This window comes from Triticum urartu, chromosome 7A, assembly GCF_056163025.1.
Source record: "Triticum urartu cultivar PI428250 chromosome 7A, HENAU_Tu73, whole genome shotgun sequence".
Classification (NCBI taxonomy): domain Eukaryota; kingdom Viridiplantae; phylum Streptophyta; class Magnoliopsida; order Poales; family Poaceae; genus Triticum; species Triticum urartu.
This window is the reverse complement of record NC_141879.1, coordinates 719976888-719989134: the sequence shown is the minus strand read 5'-3', so window position 1 is coordinate 719989134 and position 12247 is coordinate 719976888. Positions and strand designations below refer to the sequence as shown.

Genomic DNA, 12247 nt, shown 5'->3' with positions numbered 1-12247 from the left:
AAGACCTAGATCACTACCTACTCCTTCTCTTCTGACTCCTCATCGTTTCTACTCTTTTAGGATGGCGGATGCAAGGAACAAGTTCACGCAACCGGATGAAGATACACCCTTTGGACGTCACTTGAAGGAAGTCACTAGATACCTGAACATAGGAGTACCAAGCTTCACCGGAACCTACAACACCACTTTACCTGAAGAAGAGCGCTGGATGATTCAAGTTCAAGTTCCAGGAAGGACGTTCATGCCAGTCACTGAGGCCATAGAGTTTTCTTTTGATGCACCAACTTGGAGTCTAGGAAAGAGCATGGCAGCTCACATCGCCATAGGACGCATTGGAGAAGTCTACTGCAATGATCTCAAGGATACTATCTACCAGATTTGTGGACGCCGAGATGAGCACTGGGAGATGATCAGCACCAGGAAGGATAGATCAATTGCAGCTTTTATCCAGGAGTTAAACCAGCACATTCGACGTCAGGAGAACCAGATGTGCGCCGACATGATAGACCTGAAGAAGGCAAGGACAAGAATCAAGGAACTGGAGGAAGAACTCAAGGCTACACGTGAAGATTATGAAGAAGAAATTGCAGTATTAGTGGACAAGAATGCCGACCTAACAATGAAGATCGGGATATTTATGGGAGGCCCTACACCAGTGGATGAAGACGAAGAACCCAAAGAGATATGCCCGGAAGACTACATCATCATCGATGACACCGATTCGGATCCAGATGATAGCGATGATGACTATGTTGATGAAGCCGGAGCAGATATCATGGAGTCTGCAACCGAGGAATATTTCTAGTAGACCACCTCATCAGTAGTAGTAGTCCACCATGTAAATATTATAGTTCGAGCACTTTTGCGATAGTTAGATCGATTGTATGCCCTTGTTTGATTGAATGAATGAAGTGAATTGTTTGATTTTGCCTCATGTGCATATGGGTAGTGTTTTCTCTTTAGACCCCCTCTATTCTTAAATCTCATCTTTTCTAAACCCTCAGATGCCTCCGAGACGTGACCCTGGATTTACCTTTCCACCGGAGCTCACTCAGTTGATCCAGTAGCAGAACACATTGATGCAGTTGCTAGTCCGGAATCAGAATCAGGGGAACAACAACAACAATCCACCACCACCACCTATTGATCATTTAGCCTGTTTTCTTAGGCTGAACCCGCCGGTGTTTTCCAGTAGCACCGAGCCAATAGTAGCAGATGATTGGCTCCGCAAGACAGCTAGAGAGTTGACCACAGCAGGATGGACGGATGCGGAGAAGGTGAAGTTTGCCGCACATCAGCTTGAAGGACCCGCAGCATCATGGTGGGAGAATTTCCCAGTCACTTTCCCTGTCGACACTGTCACATGGGACCAGTTTCAGCACGCTTTTCACACTGCCCATGTTTCAGTAGGAGCTATGGCCATGAAGAAGCGTGAGTTTCGCAACTTGCGCCAAGGAGGATGGACAGTTGGCCAGTACGTGGAGGACTTTAGTAAATTAGCACGTTATGCTCCAGATGACGTTGCTACGGATGCAGCTAAGCAGGAGAAGTTTCTGGAAGGACTGAACGATGAGTTGAGCATGCAGTTGATGGTAGCAACCTTCAACAACTACCAGGAGTTGGTAGATCGTGCTCTTATGATTGAAGGGAAGCAGCAGCAAATTGAAAGTCGCAAGAGGAAGTATGCACAAGGAAAGTACAATTCAGGAGATCAGCAAAAGCCATGTTTTACCCCTAGACCGGGAGGACATTTTCAGCATACCCATGGAGGAGGTAGCTCGCACAATCACAATGGCCCCAGGAATGGTAATGGTAATGGAGGAAGCAACGGCCAGAACCGCACCAACCCATCAACCCCAGCCAAGAAAGACCTGAGCCAAGTCACTTGCTTTAAGTGTTCGAAGATCGGACATTATGCCAATGAATGTCCTGAATTACAAAATGGAAATAGCAATGGAAGCTCTGGGAAGAAGCCGAACCCTTTCAACAGGGGACAGGTGAACCATGTTAGCGTGGAGGAGGTTGAAGCTCAGCCTGATGCAGTAATAGGTAAGTTTTTGGTTAAGTCATTTACTGCACTCGTTCTTTTTGATACTGGTGCATCGCATTCATACATCTCAAGGGGGTTTGTGGATAAGTATAACCTGTCAACCCAAGCCCTTAGGTCACCCATGTTAGTAACCTCGCCTGGAGCAGAATATATGGCTAGTCGATGGTGTGATCGGTTACTGTTAAGGATTGGTAACTATGTTTTTCCCTCAGACCTAATAGTATTGGAATCCCAAGGATTGGATGTGATATTAGGCATGGATTGGTTATCAAAGTATGAAGGGAATATTGAATGTGCTAGTAAGTCAATTTTGCTTACCACCCCAGAAGGGAGAAGGATCAAGTATGTATCCCGACATGTGCCAAAGAGGACTCAAGTAAATTGCTTAACAGGAGTTGTGCAGGAGGAAGTACCAGTGGTAAAGGAATTCCCTGATGTATTTCCAGAGGAGTTGCCAGGCATGCCACCAGATAGAGACATTGAGTTTTTGATTGAGCTATTGCCAGGCACAGGGCCAATATCGAAGAGACCATACAGGATGCCTGCAAAGGATTTGGTGGAGATTAAGAAGCAAATTAAGGAGTTACTGGATAAAGGTTATATTCGCCCAAGTTCTTCACCTTGGGGATCGCCAGTACTTCTAGTGGAGAAGAAGGATGGATCGTTAAGAATGGTTGTCGATTATCGAGGATTGAATGAAGTAACAATCAAGAACAAGTACCCACTACCGATGATCAATGATCTGTTTGATCGATTGTAAGGAGCTAAGGTATTTTCCAAGATCGATCTTCGATCAGGATACCACCAGTTGAAGATTCAAGAACAGGATATACCTAAAACAGCTTTTACCACCAGGTACGGGTTGTATGAGTATACCGTTATGTCATTTGGTCTGACTAACGCACCCGCATATTTTATGAACATGATGAACAAAGTATTTATGGAGTTCTTGGACAAGTTCGTCGTAGTGTTCATTGATGATATCCTAGTTTACTCGAAGAATGAAGAGGAGCATAAGGAGCATTTGCGTTTGGTACTTGAGAAGCTCAGAAAACATCAGTTATATGCCAAGTTTAGTAAATGTGAATTTTGGTTGAAGGAAGTTGGATTCCTAGGACACGTTATATCCAGAGAAGGTATAGCAGTAGATCCCACCAAGTTGACACTGTGACAAAACGGGAAGCCCCTACAACAGTTGGAGAGATCCGGAGTTTTCTTGGACTCGCGGGATATTACCAGAGATTCATTGAAAACTTCTCGAAGATTGCGAAGCCTATGACGGAATTGTTGAAGAAAGATACCAAGTTCAAATGGACTGAAGAATGTGAGGCTAGTTTCCAGGAGTTGAAGAAACATTTGGTTACATCACCTGTGTTGATTTTGCCAGATCAGACCAAGGATTTTGAGGTGTATTGCAACGCTTCACGTCGAGGACTTGGAGCAGTGCTTATGCAGGAAGGAAGAGTTGTTTCTTATACCTCATGACAGCTTAAGCCTCATGAGTTGAATTATGCCACGCATGATTTGGAGTTAGCAGTCGTAGTGGATGCGTTGAAGACTTGGAGACATTTTCTCATTGGAAACCATTGTGAGGTGTACACGGATCACAAGAGTTTGAAGTACATCTTCACGCAGAAGGAGTTAAATCTCAGGCAAAGGAGATGGTTGGAGCTCATCAAGGATTATGATATGAGATTGCATTATCACCCTGGAAAGGCTAACGTAGTAGCTGACGCGTTGAGCCGTAAAGAGTCATGTCAACACCCTAATGACGGGAGAATTACCAAGGGAGTTAGTCGAAAATCTTCGAGGGTTATGTTTAGAAATAGTCCCGAGAGGCTATGTAGCAGCATTGGAGATTCAGTCTACATTGATGGATAAAATCAGAGAAGCCCAAAGGACTGACAAGGAGATTGCTTCTATTAAGGAGAAACTTAGCAAAGGAAAGGCTAAGGGATTTCGTGAGGATGAGCACGATACCCTATGGTTTGAAGACCGTGTTTACGTGCCCAATGACCCGGAGATCAGGAAGTTGATACTGCAAGAGGCACATGATTCACCATATTCGATTCACCCAGGAAATACCAAGATGTATTTGGATTTGAAGGATATTTTCTGGTGGACCGGAATGAAGAAGGATATTGCGGAGTACGTAGAAGTTTGTGATGTATGTCAGAGAGTGAAGGCAGAGCATCAGAAGCCAGCAGGATTGCTACAACCATCGCCGATACCCGAATGGAAATGGGATAAGCTAGGCATGGATTTTATTACAGGATTGCCCAGAACACGTTCAGGCTATGACTCGATTTGGGTTGTAGTCGATCGTTTGACAAAGGTAGCTCATTTCATCCCGGTAAAGACCACTTACACCAGTGCTAAGTTGGCAAAGATATGCATGACCAGGATAGTATGTCTGCATGGAGTTCCGAGGAGTATCGTATCAGATAGAGGAACCCGGTTTACCTCAAAGTTCTGGAAGCAGTTGCACAAAACTTTGGGTACCAGGCTAGAATTCAGTACAGCTTTTCATCCATAGACAGATGGACGGACCGAGAGAGTCAATCAGATTTTGGAGGATATGCTGAGAGCTTGTGCGCTAGATTATGGATCTAGCTGGGACGACAATTTGCCATATGCAGAGTTCTCTTATAACAATAGCTACCAAACCAGTTTGAAGATGGCCCATTTCGAAGCCTTGTATGGAAGGAGGTGCAGGACACCATTGTCATGGGACGAAGTTGGAGACCGCCAGTTGTTTGGACCTGACTTGATTAAGGAGTCTGAACAGAAGGTGAAGTTGATTCGCGATAGGCTCAAGATAGCCCAGTCCAGACAGAAGAGTTATGCAGATTCTAAAATGCAAGGAGACAGTTTACGAAGTTGGAGATAGAGCTTATCTTCGAGTATCACCACTTCGGGGAACAAAGCGTTTTGGAGTTAAGGGAAAGTTAGCACCACGGTTTGTAGGACCATATCGAGTTTTGGAGCATATGGGAGAAGTGGCCTACAAGATGGAATTGCCCGAAGGATTGTCAGGAGTTCATGATGTGTTCCACGTTTCTCAGTTGAAGAAGTGCCACGCGGAGATGGCTGACATACCGTTGAGGGATACAGTGCCATTGGAAGCAATCCAGTTGGATAACAATTTGACCTATGAGGAGAAACCAATTAAGATTCTTGAGTTTGCCAGTCGAGTCACTCGCAGCAAGGTTATCAAGTTTTGTAAGGTTTAGTGGAGCCACCACACGGAGGACGAAGCCACCTGGGAGCGAGAGGAAGATTTGCTCAAGGACCACCCTCACCTATTTTCTAGCCAACCCGAATCTCGAGGGCGAGATTCATCTTAAGAGGGGTAGGTTTGTAACATCCCAAATTTTCAATTTGGAATGTTATACATTAGATCATCATTGCATATCATATTTTAATTGCTTTTGGTTTTGATCCTAGAAATTCTACGCAACTCAAGGACCCACGGAGAGAGTTGGGGATTTCGTTATTTTCATATTTGAGTTTTCTCAAAAATTGAGAATAGGATCATTTGATTTTCATTATTTATCATCAATTATTTCTATTACAAAAATATTAGAGATGGAATAAAATGACTTTCCCAAAATAAAGAAATATTGAGGATTTAATAATAAAATCAAGTAATATTTTATTTCGGAGTTTTTCGGTATTTTATTTGAATTTAGGAAAAATGTGCGTTTTTCAAAATTGCATTTAGGCGCCAAATAAATGTTCACCTTGTGCGGCTTGATTTTAGAAGCCCGGGAAAATTTATTTCGGGAATTTTGGAGTTCGTTTAGTATTTCTTTTTATTTTTCTTCTGTGCGTAATTATTCTAAAAAAACGCGCACCGACCTAACCGGGCCGTGTCCGACTAGGACTCCTGGCCCGGCAGGCTTTATAAGCCGCAGCCCAGCCCCGGGCCAAACCCTAGCCGCCAGCCCCGCCCGCCCTCGAGCCCCGCGCCGCCCGCCGCCGCCGCCGACCCGCCGCCGAGGTGCCTCGATTTCCGCGCCGCCGTTTTTCTCGAAAAACCTTTTCCGTCCGGTTTTTCGTCGGTTTTTTTTTAGTTTCGGTTTTTTTGGTTTAGGTTAAATAGCGAGCGTTCGCTCGTTCGTTCGTTCGTTTTAACGAACGTGTTCGTCGTTTAGATCCAGATAACGAACTTTCGTTCGTTAATCTGTTCGTCGTTTTTCTTTTCTCGGATTTTTCCGCGATTATTTTCTGATCGCGATTTCTGATCCAATTTTCGTTTTAGTATAACTTTTCGCTCGTTTATCGGAATCAGGCGATTCAAGCGCCTGGAGTTTCGTCTCGAAACCCTCTATCCGTCTAACCAACTTAAACAAGTTCTTGCCACTGTAAAAATTGCCTTAGATCCAGATTAGTAGAACGAAGTTGTTTTCTTTCGCCGTTTGACTTTCGTTGCTTCGTTCGATTTGATTCTTTTTGCAAACCGGAGTTCTTAAGTTGAACTTTCTGGTTAGATCTCTTATTTGACTTTTACCTGTGCATTAGATGAGTACTTATTGTATGCTTGTTGTTTGTCTGCGATAGAATACCCGGAGTGCGCCGCCTGTTACTTCGAATCTCCAGGTTTCGCGGATCATAGCAAGGCAAGTAACACTTGATCATACCTTTCCTACTACCCAGTTTTATTGCTTTAGATCAAATCCTCAAACATTGCATGATTAGGATCTAATTAAATTGTGGGATGGGAAGTAGTTGAGGTAGTACCTATTACCTGTTTATTATCAAACCTTTGGGAGTTACTTCTACGTTTGCTTATTATTGCTATGCTATGCTAGTAGACGTGGATTGGGTGAGTAATATCCATGACAGATGTGAGTTTGTTAATTAACGGTTTATCTAAGGTGGCAACTTAAACACACATCTGGGTGGATTGAGGCACCTGGGTAATCCAGGATTTGCCTGTTTTTTTTTTGGACCGCCACCCAGACTTAAAGGGATCATGAGATTTTTCATACTAGAAACTTCCGTGTGCAGCCACAAGCTATTATGGGCTCTAGCATAGTTAACTAAGTCGTGCAAACTCTTACAGTGGTAGACTAGCAGATGTAGGGGATGTAGGTGGTACGGTCTACCCGATCGTAAGATGCTAGCGCTTCTGAAAGACTATGTCTCGGTCATCCGTCTTCTCAAACACCATGTAGTGCGAGAAACCAAACGGAGGCGATCGAGTCTTGTGGGGAAAAGTGCGCAAACCTCTGCAGAGTGTATAAACTAATCATGGTTAGCCGTGTCCCCGGTTATGGACATCTTGAGTATCTAGTACCTGCATTATCATGTGAATCTCAACATGTTACCCTAATTTAATTTGGTTGGGTTTTGTTTAATGATATTTAATTGGGATTGAGAATGCTGTCAACCATTCTCAATGTTTAACAACCACCATGATCGTTAAATAAATTTATTCCTTTGCAGTAGGGAAAAATTGGCTTTTCGCAAAAACTGTAACCATAGAGCTCTCCACCAGCCAAATATGCATATAGAATAGTTGTTTCATTCCATTACTCTCTATGTGTTACATTGCCAGCATATTCCATGTGCTGACCCGTTTTCGGGCTGCAACGTTAATGTTGCAGACTTTTCAGACGACGATTAAGGAGTTTTAGGTTCGTGGTTCTATACTCAGTGATGCCGTTGGAGTTGATGGACTCGCTTATCTTCCAAGCCTTCCGCTGTTATCGTTATTAGATGGCCTTAAGCCATGTTTATTGTAATAAGATCTCTATTGAGACACTTGATGTAATAAGTGTGTGATTGCTACTCTGTTATAAATCCTTCGAGTACTGTGTGGTGTCAGCATTACTGATCCAGGGATGACACCAGAGCACAGAGATTGGACCGTTTAAGGTCTGGTCGCTACAACGGACCTTGGGGTGGCCATGTTAGCTCTATATGACATTATGCAGTAGGCTAGTATTTCAAACATGAGTAAAAAAACATAAACCACAATCCTGTATTTCGTATTTAGATTTATAGGAGCCGTATGTTTTTATTTCTACATTAAAATTTCAAATCAAAGATATTATGACAATAACAATGCGAACTGCAAAGACTTTGGACAACATAAAATTTCACAAATTTTAGCTCTATCATAGAGAACTATTTTAGAGGAGCAAATATCCCACCTAACCACAACAATAGGAAAATCGTTTAAGCACGTTGCAGTTTGATCACCTAATAAAACACAATAATTCCAGAAATATACTGATACATTTTCATAGATTGGACAATCATGGCGAATACAAAAATCTAATCTTTACGTTTCAATCATCATAAATGGCAATACTCATTAGTAGAATGATACTAACTTCTAATACTGAGCTTCTAGTACAATTATTTCCTAGCTATCAAATACATCACATATCAGTCATAGACAGCAAAACATATTGACATACAACATCTTACCTTAATATAATGGTCGTATTGATCAAGGGACGGAGAGATAATATCACCTAGCTTAATACAACTTAAATGTGCAAGGTAAATCCAATGAATGAGAAAGGAGGAGAATGAACACATTACAACGCAGCAACATATGTATCATGATGCTTACAGCCTTACATCCGAAGTAATTAATTTGAGAAATGTCAAAGTAGTTATATCCCCTTTCTCATAACCTAATCCTTTTGAAGTTTGGTCAAGAATAATGGTCTACTATTTTAGCTGAAAATGATGAAATCAGATAAATAACAACAATCAGGAAAACTTATAGCTCAACTCCAAATTGAACTTCAGTTGTTATAGAAAAAACATGTTGGAAAACTAATGATTGACAAAAAGGGCACTAAATTTGTCTCAACCTCACAAACCATTGTAACATGCACAACATTGAAGGTAAGTACACAGATTCTTAAATTAAATGCAAGGAAACATGGTAAAGAAACATAATTTCTTTGATCATCCATACGAAGTTGACACTATAAAATTTGGTGATTGATACCAATGGACGAAAAGTTATTCAAGCTTACAATTAGAATCTCACAAATGCAATAGAATAACAAAGGAAAAATGGATAATGTCTCTGCCTAGAGTCCATGACTGGGCTCTTGGCGCATACCAAAGCACTCGGCATATAATTTTTTTCCAGCAGTATATCAGTATATTTTCTGGATAAAATTATGTGTTGCTATAACCTGAAGATAATGGACATGCAGAGGCCTCTTATTTGTGAAGCTCACAACTACTATTAAAGAATAAATAGACATCCGAATTGCAGATCTTAAACACATGAAATGAAAAGGAGAAGGCAATCTAATGTACAATGCATGATAATTAACTAAATAAAGAATCACGGATGCAGCACAGATCAATGAAAGTGTGCATCTATAGGCCATTTGAGGTATCATTAGAAATAAGTAATCATAACAAAAAATATTACCTGAAGTCGTCAGTACTAAGGTCAGAATACTGGCAGACACGGACGTCAAACTCACTTCGGCCGCGCCATTCCGTGTAAACTGCTTTAGCCTAAAAGCTCTATTGCACGAGCAACAATAGGTGACATCACCATGGTTCTTTGCCAACTGTGCCGCTGCTCTGCTCGACTATGCCAGGCCACATGTGCCTTGCACGTCTCGCCCTACAACACAAGCTAGGCTGGCAGGATGTTTGCATATCATGTCGAGCATGCTTAGGAGGCATATGTCTGCTTAGCCTGCGGAGAAACGTGGGCAAATAAAAGCATAGACACAGACGTCAACTAATACTGCATTTTGATCTTATACGGCAGCTGCGGACACGTTGTCGACACATCTACGTCCAGACTATGAGCCAACGAATGAACCCTTGATACCCATTTCACATGCACCATATTTCTTACAATGTTGAAATTACACTAACAATGCTACCAAAGCTGCATCCTGCAGCACTGCACCTCTCAATTATCCTTGTAAAAAGTCAGTCTGAATAAAGTTAAGAAAAACTAATTCTGCTTTCATTTGTTAGATTACATGCAAGTTACCAATTGTTTAAAAAGAGTAGTAGTATATACTCAAGCAGTAACCAAGTTTTAGAAATCTACAAACCTTGGACAGAGAGAGATCAGCATCATCCAGTGGCTTTGATTTGCCATAAACTTTTCCTCTTTCCTGGAAGGAGATGTCAGCAATATCTTACATCTAATTCTCAAAACACAGCAATGGTTATGTGAGAAACAGAGCGGATGTAGGGTGGAATTGTACATATATATGTGAGGCATATATACCTAGGTGGCCTACAGGTTGTGCAGGAGAAACAGAAACGGCAATATGTTACTGTTACTTAGTGAGTATATCTTACACACATAGTATCCTAATTTTGTCAACATTGAACTGTAAATCTGCACGGTCCAGCCAAAAGAAATTAATTACCTAAAATCAGTGTTTTCCTAGGCAAGCATTCAAACACATGGTGAGCACGTAGATGGGGGAGGGATACTTGGACGATCTAGCTAGAGGACATCGGCATAATGTGAACACTTGGTGCGATGGTAGGACTAACATACCTGGAGGTTGATATTGTCCTCGTGGAAGTCATGGACCGTGAATTCAAGCTCCTGCTGCTTGGATGAAACATGCATGGTGGGCATCCAGCCTAATCGAACTTGAAGCTTTGTAGATTCAAAGGTTACAGTGGGAATGATCTTGGAGATGGTGGATCCACCATGGCTTATTTAGAGAGAGAGAGAGAGAGAGAGAGAGTCCTTGATTTTCTCAAACACTGCAGTGTCAACAGAGGATGAAGCTCGTCATGTGCATCCCAGCCACGCTTTTTTGCAAGATTAATTCAACACATACGGGAGAGAAGAACAACACGAAGAGGAGGCTTTTATGCGTTGCTGCTGGATCAATCGGAGGAGGATTCATGAGCCACGTGTGGTTTGCTGCCTGATTGAACTCATTGCCACACGAAGAGGAGGCTTCTATGCCTTGCTGCTGGATCAATCGGAGTAGGATTCATGAGGCACATGCGATTTCTGCCTGCGATTTCAAGTTTTTGTTTCCTTGGTTCCATAGGGAGGAGGAAGGCGAGGCAAGGGGGATCGGGTCTCAGAAGAAGTTTTACGTGAGGAGACAGGGCCTAGGTCACGTGGGGTGGGATTGGACATTTTTTCTTGCGGGCTTCCATTGATGATTATTTGTAGGGAATTAGATCTTCACTGCAAAAAAAACAAATTAGATCTGAACCACCAAATCAATGGCCTCTGTTTTATAAATTTCTCTAATTAACATAGGAATTAGATCTTCCCTGCAAAAAAACAGATTAGATCTGAACCATTATAATTCGGACCCACCAAATCAAAATTAAGAAGAAAAAAAGTCGAGGATTAGATAGATGGGTTGATCTACACTGTAGATAGATGGGTTGATCTACACCGTAATAACTCGGCCCCACCAGATTAACGGCTCCTAATTACTGATTAACGTGGTAATTTCTTGGGAGTCTGAAATTAGTATAGGTATATAGAGGTATAGATAGATATAGATAGATAAATAGATATAGAGGTATAGATAGATAGATAGATATAGATAGATAGATAGATAGATAGATAGATAGATAGATAGATAGATAGATATAGATAGATAGATAGATAGATAAATAGATAGATTGGTTCCATAGGGAGGAGGAAGGCGAGGCAAGGGGGATCGGGTCTCAGAAGAAGTTTTACGTGAGGAGACAGGGCCTAGGTCACGTGGGGTGGGATTGGACATTTTTTCTTGCGGGCTTCCATTGATGATTATTTGTAGGGAATTAGATCTTCACTGCAAAAAAAACAAATTAGATCTGAACCACCAAATCAATGGCCTCTGTTTTATAAATTTCTCTAATTAACATAGGAATTAGATCTTCCCTGCAAAAAAACAGATTAGATCTGAACCATTATAATTCGGACCCACCAAATCAAAATTAAGAAGAAAAAAAGTCGAGGATTAGATAGATGGGTTGATCTACACCGTAGATAGATGGGTTGATCTACACCGTAATAACTCGGCCCCACCAGTAATTAACATAGGAATTAGATCTTCCCTGCAAAAAAACAGATTAGATCTGAACCATTATAATTCGGACCCACCAAATCAAAATTAAGAAGAAAAAAAGTCGAGGATTAGATAGATGGGTTGATCTACACCGTAGATAGATGGGTTGATCTACACCGTAATAACTCGGCCCCACCAGATTAAC

The 12247-nt window shown here is 41.8% G+C and overlaps 1 pseudogene; it reads right to left on the bottom strand.

Annotated features, from left to right (window-relative positions):
- Positions 1-12247, bottom strand: part of LOC147962200 (uncharacterized) — a 40449-nt pseudogene that overhangs the window by 17668 nt on the left and 10534 nt on the right.